The sequence below is a fragment of the Haematobia irritans genome, chromosome 4, assembly GCF_050003625.1.
Source record: "Haematobia irritans isolate KBUSLIRL chromosome 4, ASM5000362v1, whole genome shotgun sequence".
Classification (NCBI taxonomy): domain Eukaryota; kingdom Metazoa; phylum Arthropoda; class Insecta; order Diptera; family Muscidae; genus Haematobia; species Haematobia irritans.
The window spans coordinates 203,397,941-203,407,325 of NC_134400.1; the positions used below are offsets into that span (position 1 = coordinate 203,397,941).

The following is a 9,385-nucleotide window of genomic DNA, read 5'->3' on the forward strand; positions in this document are numbered from 1 at the left end:
TCACACACAAATTGGTCGACCGACCGAGTGCTCGATCAGGGACAAGACAAGACTCCTCATTCAAACAATGATGTGTGATCAGATCCCTACATTGCCTTGAATCGGCAGTAAAATGGAAATAACTTCTCTCCGGTTAACTTTAACTGAAAAAATTTTAGCAATTAAATTCTTAACTGCCATTTGGAATATATAGGCAAGATGACAGTTATGTCCATAGTACGGTTTAAAATTTCGTTAGCTAACGTAAGGTTAGCTGATCCGGTCCCCGGTCTGACACATAGATTGCGTCGCTAGTATTAAATGCATATTATTTTTATATAGTACCAACCTTCAAATGATTCGTGTCAAAATTTGACGTCTGTAAGTCAATTAGTTTGTGAGGTAGAGTGTCTTTTGTGAAGCAACTTTTGTTATTGTGAAACAAGTAAGGAAAGTCTAAAGTCGGGCGGGGCCGACTATATTATACCCTGCACCACTTTGTAGATCTAAATTTTCGATACCATATCACATCCGTCAAATGTGTTGGGGGCTATATATAAAGGTTTGTCCCAAATACATACATTTAAATATCACTCGCTCTGGACCGAATTAGATAGACTTCTACAAAATATATAGACTCAAAATTTAAGTCGGCTAATGCACTTGGGTGTAACACAATGTTAGTAAAAAAATATGGGAAACATTTAAATCTGAAGCAATTTTAAGGAAACTTTGCAAAAGTTTATTTATGATTTATCGCTCGATATATATGTGTTAGAAGTTTAGGAAAATTAGAGTCATTTTTACAACTTTTCGACTGAGCAGTGGCGATTTTACAAGGAAAATGTTGGTATTTTGACCATTTTTGTCGAAATCAGAAAAACATATGTATGGGAGCTATATCTAAATCTGAACCGATTTCAACCAAATTTGGCACCCATAGCAACAATGCTAATTCTACTCCCTGTGCAAAATTTCAACTAAATCGGAGCAAAAAATTAGCCTCTGCGGTCATATGAGTGTAAATCGGGCGAAAGCTATATATGGGAGCTATATCTAAATCTGAACCGATTTCAACCAAATTTGGCACGCATAGCTACAATGCACATTCTACTCCCTGTGCAAAATTTCAATTAAATCGGAGTAAAAGATTGGCCACTGTGGTCATATGAGTGTAAATCGGGTGAAAGCTATATATGGGAGCTATATCTAAATCTGAACCGATTTCCACCAAATTTGACACGCATAGCCATAATGCTAATTCTACTCCCTGTGCAAAATTTCAACTAAATCGGAGCAAAAAATTGGCCTCTGTGGACAAAGGAGTGTAAATCGGGCGAAAGCTATATATGGGAGCTATATCTAAATCTGAACCGATTTGGATGATATTTTGCAAGTTTTTCGAGACTCATAAAATATTGGGATGTTCGGAATTTGAGGAAGATCGGTTGATATACACGCCAATTATGACCAGATCGGTGAAAAATATATATGGCAGCTATATCTAAATCTGAACCGATTTTTCAATAGAGATCGTCTTTGAGCCGAAACAGGACCCCATACCAAATTTTAGGACAATCGGACTAAAACTGCGAGCTGTACTTTGCACACAAAAATACATCAACAGACAGACAGACGGACAGACACACAGACAGACGGACATCGCTAAATCGACTCAGAATTTAATTCTAAGACGATCGGTATACTAAACGATGGGTCTCAGACTTTTCCTTCTTGGCGTTACATACAAATGCACAAACGGTGGAATCAAAAACTTGGCTTGATAATGATCTCCAGATCTGGCCCCCAGCGACTGTTTCTTGTTCTCAGACCTCAAAAGGATGCTCGCTTGGCTGCAATGAAGAGGTGATCGCCGAAACTGAGGCCTATTTTGAGGCAAAACCGAAGGTGTACTACCAAAATGGTATCAAAAAATTGGAAGGGCGTTATAATCGTTGTATCGCTCTTGTAGGGAACTATGTTGAATAATAAAAACGAATTTTGACAAAAAAATGTATTTTTCTTTGTTAGACCGGGGACTTATCAGCCAACCTGTTATATATATAAATATATATAGCCCCCATATAAACCGATTCCCAGATTTGGCTTTCGGAGCCTCTTGGACAAGTAAATTTCATCCGAAAAGGTTGAAATTTGGTTTGTTGTGTTAGTATATGGCCTCTAACAACCATGCAAAAATTCGTCCATATCGGTCCATAATTACCCAGCAAAAAAAAAAAAACGTCTCCAAAAAAGTAATGAAAATGTACTTTTTGGATCCGGAGGTGGTGCAAAATTGACGCAGAAGCGATGAATTTAATATGGGCTTGTCATAGGACGGAAGTCCTCCAGTTGAACAGCCGTTGCACTGAATTTGCATCACTTCTATAGGTGTGATCCGAATTCAATTCTATGATATTTTGTCAAATAAATAATTTTTATAATTTTTTATAAATTTTAATGGATTCTAATGCTTCTCGGAAACGTTTGACCTTAAATATTTTCAAAAATTCACAATTTTTTCAGATTGAATTTAGCATTTTTTTCGACAAAATTTAAATGATTTGTACCATTTTATAAATTCTTACTCCGTTTTTAACGTATAGCATAGCGAGATGAAGAGAAAGGAATCTATGTTGAAAATTAAATGCGTGACATTTCACATCTCCAGCATATGGTATACTGGGAGTAATCCTTCAAAAAGCTCATAGATAGAAAATAATAACCCAACTCGAAAGATTTGTATGGGTATACATAAATTGTGTATATGGCCTAGAATTGTGGCAGGTCATGGAAAACCCATCACTAAACCCTCTACAAAGTTGACATGTAGACAATTTTATATATGTACTTGGTTTGGAAACAGGTTCTCTCTATCCCTTTGCCAAGAGTGATTCTCAAATATCTCATTGCAATACAATTCCATGCCAATTATTTGTGTCAGTCGCTCATTCATATATGGATATTTCAAGAAATTCAACATCAAAAAATCATGGCCAAATTTATTTTTAAACTTCTATCATAGATTGTCTCTGGATATGATTTCCGCCAGTAGGAGGTAAGCTATGGAAAAAATTTAAATTGGATTTTATTGTATAAGGGGATATAATCTTCCTCCACCACAAAGAAGGCAAAAAGTATAGGATGAACCAAAGTGTAGACATCTGCGCCATTATGTATCTGCAAAAGTAGGTATCATTGGGGTAGTCACCAGACTTGGTAAAATTCACAATAACAGGGAATGAGGGAGTTTGTAGGGTATTTACAAAAACAAATGAAAAAAACTACCGGTGCGGCTTATTGGAGAGTGTTTTCTTTATTCTTTCCCACTCTCTCCGTCTCTCTCACTTTTACACACTCCATTGTTATAGCAGCGGCTGTTGATCTTCTTTGTGGTTCTTGATTATGGACAGTGTTGCCAGTATTGGGGATTTTCCCCAAATTGGGGATATTTGTTTCGTGAATGGGGATGAAATTTCTGAGTTTGGGACTTGGGGATTTAGTGGGGAATTTCAATAAATTTGGGGATTTTTTTCGAACAATTTTTTTTTTAACAAAATTTTATTTCTATAGGAAATTTTGTTAAAATTCTATTTCTATAGAAAAATTTGTTAAAATTTTATTTCTATAGAAAATTTTATCAAAATTTTATTTCTATAGAAAATTTTGTCAAAATTTTATTTCTATAGGAAATTTTGTCAAAATTTTATTTCTATAGAAAATTTTGTCAAAATTTAATTTCTATAGAAAATTTTGTCACAATTTAATTTCTATAGAAAATTTTGTCAAAATTTTATTTCTATGTAGAAAACTTTGTCAAAATTTTATTTCTATAGAAAATAAGTAAGTAAAGTCTAAAGTCGGGCGGGACCGACTATATTATACCCTTCACCCCTATTTAGGCCAAAATTTGTGTTACCACCTCAACTACTTCACATTTGCTGGAAGCTATATAAGGAGACAATTTTTTAACTTCTACAAAATCTCTAGAATTAAAATTTAAATCGGCGAAAGCTATCCAGTTAATTGGAGGAAACTTCCATTGAAAATGGGCCTAAAATGTGTAACAGTCTACCATATTTCCCCAACTCTGGTGTACGTATATATGGGAGCTATATATAATCTGAACCAATTTTGACTAAATTTGACATATATATTTAGAATAATAATTCTGCTATTTATGCGAAATTTCACGTAAATGGGAGTATAACTTTGGCCCCCCTGGTCATATGAGTGCAAATCGGACGGAAGATATATATGGGAGCCATATCTAAATCTGAACCGATTTCAACCAAATTTGGCAAAATTACCGATACTACTAAACGTACTCCTTGTGCGAAACTTGAAGCAAATCACGGCAAAACCCTGAATTTTGAGGCCATATAAGTTCAAATCGGACGAAAGATATATATGGGAGCTATATCTAAATCTGAATCGACCATCTGAATGACCATATTTGGCACATACAATAGTATCGTTAAAAGTACCGCTTGTGCAAAATTTGAAGTAAAGGGTGATACGGTCAAAATTTGGTCAATATAAACTTGACGTATTTCTTTCAATTTTGCATTTAAAAAACCTGAACACCCCTCATTTTGAAGGTGTGTGTGTGTAGAATGTTGCTCCTATTTTGATTTTGGAATTCACTCTTCAGTTGTCAAAATGCTGAGACGACAAAGAGAGTTGCCGGTAGTTTCAAGCGAAACCCTAACCTCTCTCTCCGAGATGCCGCAAATAAGCTGGGTGTATAGTCTACAACCGTGCATCGAGCCAAAAAACGAGCCGGACTATCGACTTACAAGAAGGTAGTGACTCCAAATCGCGATGATAAACAAAATACGACGGCCAAAGCGCGATCCCGGAGGCTGTACACGACGATGCTGACGAAGTTTGACTGCGTGGTAATGGACGACGAAACCTACGTCAAAGCCGACTACAAGCAGCTTCCGGGACAGGAGTTTTATACAGCAAAAGGAAGAGGAAAGGTAGCAGATATTTTCAAGCACATAAAACTGTCAAAGTTCGCAAAGAAATATCTGGTTTGGCAAGCCATCTGTAACTGTGGCTTGAAAAGCAGCATTTTCATAGCTTCCGTCTGCTGCCTTTCCTGAAGAAACACGGTTGTTCCGTACTGTTGTGGCCGGATTTGGCATCTTGCCATTACGGTAAAAAGGCCATGGAGTGGTACGCCGCCAACAACGTGCAGGTGATTCCCAAGGACAAGAACCCTCCCAACACGCCAGAGCTCCGCCCAAATGAGAAATACTGGGCTATTGTCAAGCGGAACCTAAAGAAGACCAAAAAAACTGCTAAGGACGAGCTGCAGTTCAAGGCAAACTGGCTTTCTGCGGCGTAGAAGGTGGACAAGGTGGCTGTACACAATTTGATGGCAGGTGTCAAGCGTGAGGCCCGGCAATTCGGATTTGGAAAAGCGAAAGCCTAACTGAATATTTTTCCTGAATTTTATACTAATTGAACTTGAAAAAGAAATTTAATTTGATTTTTTAAATAAACGATTTCACCGATTTACACGCGTTTTCCCTTGACCAAATTTTGACCGTATCACCCTTTAAGTCAGGGCAAAACTCTGGCTTTTGAGACCATATAAGTCCAAATCGGGCGAAAGATATATATGTGAGCTATATCTAAATCTGAACCGATATTAACAAAATTTGACACACTTAACGATACTATTAAACGTACCCCTTGTGAAAAATTTGAAGCAAATCACGGCAAAAATCGGACGTAAGATATATATTGGAGCTATATCTAAATTTGAACCGATTTCAATCAAATTTACCAAGCATTGGTAGAATGTGGTCATATAAGTCTAAATCGGACGAAAGATATATATGGGAGCTATATCTAAATCTGAACCGATTTTTTCCAAAACCAATAGCGATTGTCTCTGTCCCAAGAAACGGCCCTATGGCAAATTTGAGGACGATCGGACTTAAATTGCGAGCTGTACTTTGTGCACAAAATTACATATACAGACAGACGGACAGACAGACAGACAGACGGACATCGCTAAATCGACTCAGAATTTAATTCTAAGCCGATCGGTATACTAAAAGATGGGTCTATGACCACTATTTCTTGGCGTTACATACAAATGCACAAACTTATTATACCATGTACCACAGTAGTGGTGAAGGGTATAATTATGTAAAAATTTTATTTCTATAGAAAATTTTGACAAAATTTAATTTCTATAAAAAATTTTATCACAATTTTTTTTCTATGTAGAAAATTTTGTCAAAATTTTATTTCTTTAAAAAATTTTGTAAAAATTTTATTTCTTTAAAAAATTTTGTAAAAATTTTATTTCTTTAAAAAATTTTGTAAAAATTTTATTTCTTTAAAAAATTTTGTAAAAAAATTATTTCTATAGAAAATATTGTAAAAAATTTTATTTCTGTGTAGAAAATTTTGTTAAAATTTTATTTCTATATAGAAAATTTTGTCGAAATTTTTTTATAGAAAATTTTGTTAAATATTTATTTCTATGTAGAAATTTTTGTCAAAATTTTATTTCTATAGAAAATTTTCACAAAAATGTATTTCTATAGAAAATTTGGTCAACATTTTATTTCTATAGAAAATGTATGAAGTACCTCTTTGCAAAATCTACAAAAACATCAAAAATTTTACTAATCTACCTGAATGCTTGCAACGAGAAATAAATTAAATAAAACACAAGGATTTAGTTTTTCTTTTCAATAATATTTCAATAAAACGTAATTTTATTGAATTTTGTGAGACAATATTTACCTTTTTTCATAATTCGTTCTTAAAAGGATGTAATCCAATAACGAACCACAAAAAACAAAGCTTAGACGCCGAAAGACGGTAATGGCGCGACTCGTTAGAAAAATGTAAGGAATTATGCTGAAAGCACAGAGCTGCATTCAGAGCTTACACTCAAAAAAAAGGTTACTTGGATCCAAAGATTTTGACCTTCCTTTAAGGATTTTGGTATTAATTCCGAGCCAAAGATGCGGCTTCTTTAAAATAAAGACATTTTTTAGGGACCTCCCTGGCTTTAAATCTAGGATCGATAAAATTAAAATTGGATACAGATCTCATTCATCGAATTTTTATTCTCTGTTTGCGATATATTAACAAATTCCAATTTCAAAATCCAAATTATGCCAAGTACTTCAAAGTAAAAACAGTTTTCTTAATGCTAAAAAAACTTTAAACCAAATATGCAAATTCTTAAAATAAGTCTTAGCGTATATTTGAAGCATTTTTATCTAAAATGTAAAAATTCAATATGTCAGTTGAGTTAAAGACGATTTCTTTAAATTAAAAATGTTTTTCTTTATTCTAAAGAACATTTGCGTTACTTCAAAGATCTAATAATTTTAATTTTAAATTATTACTGATTTCCTACAGAGCCTTTTGCTTTATATTTTTAACTTGTCAAGAATGTATTGGGGATTTTTGTGAGGATTTTAAGTTTAAATTGGGGATTTTTGGGGACGAAAACATCATAATTTGGGCACAAGAGCTACAAAAATACTGGCAACACTGATGATGGAAGCTGCAAAGGAGTTTATCTATTTTTTTTCTTCTTCTTCTTCTTTCATTTCCTATGACTGGAGGAACAAAAAGCAGTTGTGATTCGGTTCTATTGTAGGATACATAAACAGAGAGCCGCGCAAAAACAGAGCACACAGCACACAACAAAACACACAAAGCCATCATAATAAGCATGTCTGTCTATCGGCATACATCTGCAAGAGACAAAACTCCAGCCGCCGACAACAAAGTGGGACTAGTTTCATGTATAATAGAACGGGGAAAAAATCAATAAATCCAATAGAACGGATTTCCTATTCCCATTCATTGTGTGATGTGATATGCAAAAGGAGGAATTAAGTCTAACCTACAGCCCCTCCCTGCCTCTTTTCATCAAAAAGGAAACAAGTTATGGAGCATTCCATGTACTTACCCCAGAGACTAAACAAAATTGCGTTGTTTTTGTTTTTAGATTTTTTTTTTGGGTAAAATTTTCGGAAATATTCTAGATTCTTTTGTTTATAATTATAAATCCACACTGTAGCGAACACTTTATAAACAAAACAATTTGCTTTATTTTTAGTTGTTTATCAAAAAGGACAAGATTTAGACAAGCGAGTGAGCGCGCGACCCAACGAACAACCGGATGATTAAATGTTGTGACAGAAAATCTGTTTTCAATAACACTTCACTTCACTTTGTTTATTTTTCTTGGTTTATCCAAATATACCGTTGTTGTTTTCTTCTTGTTGATGTTCTACACACTTCATTTGTTTGTAATATCTTTAATAATATTATTTTAATTTATTTAATATTTGTTTTCCTTCTAACTATATTATATGTATCGCACTAACACACACACTCTCTTATATGTAGCACTTGCAATTGTTATCCGTTTGCTAAATTCACCTACTTGGTCTACCGGCTGTGTACGAACGAATAAGCTGCGAACAAAATGCGAAGTGCATTGAAGTTTGTTAGCCGACTTCATTAGTTTGCAAAAGCTAACAACAACAACAACAACATCAGCATATCAAGTATTGCAGAAAACTTCAATTATCAGCCATATTCACTGTTTCTCTTCTCTGCATGTTGAGTGTTGCAGTGTTGTCAATGTTGCAAGTTTTTGGTACAAATCGATCAGATTCCATCATGTGATTTGAACTTGAACTCGTATGAGAAAGAAAAGTAAAATCGGGAAAAAATATTAACCTAATCAATCCAATTTATATAACACCTAATTTACACAATATTAAAAACTTTTTTATACCCACCACCATAGAATGGTGATGGGGGTATAATAAGTTTATCATTCCTTGTGTAACACATCGAAATATCGATTTCCGACTATATAAAGTATATATATTCTTGATCAGGGAGAAATTCTAAGACGATATAAGCATGGCCGTCTGTCTGTTGTAATTATGCTACAGCCTTCAATAATGGCGATATCGTCCTGAAATTTGGCATATATTCGTTTTTTGTTTGCAGGCAGGTCAAGTTCGAAGATGGGCTATATCGGTTCACGTTTTGATATAGTCCCCATATGAACCGACCTCCTGATTTTGGGTCTTGGGCTTATAAAAACCGTATTTTTTATCCAATTTGCCTGAAATTGAAAATCTAGAAGTATTTGTGGACCTTAAAGAGTCGAAAATGTGTCGAAAATGGTCCGTATCGGTCCATATTTTGGTATAGCCTCCATATAGACCGATCTGCCGGTTTTGCTTCTTGGGCTTCTAGAAACTGTATTTACTATCCGATTTGCCTGAAATTGGAAATCTAGAGGTATTTTGGGACCATAAAAAGGTGTGCCGAAAATGGTCCGTATCGGTCCATGTTTTGGTATAGCCCCCATATAGACCGAGCTCCCGATTTT

At 34.7% G+C, this 9,385-nt stretch overlaps 1 protein-coding gene across 2 annotated transcripts in view; it reads right to left on the minus strand.

Moving 5' to 3' along the window:
• The window catches only part of Nrt (Neurotactin), a 127,905-nt gene extending 119,491 nt beyond the window's left edge, over window positions 1-8,414 (minus strand). For both annotated transcript variants that reach the window (XM_075307967.1, XM_075307966.1), the window contains exon 1: window positions 7,940-8,414. The gene's annotated coding sequence lies outside the window, so the exon portion shown is untranslated. The remainder of the gene's footprint in view (window positions 1-7,939) is intronic.
• Window positions 8,415-9,385: the final 971 nt, after the last annotated feature.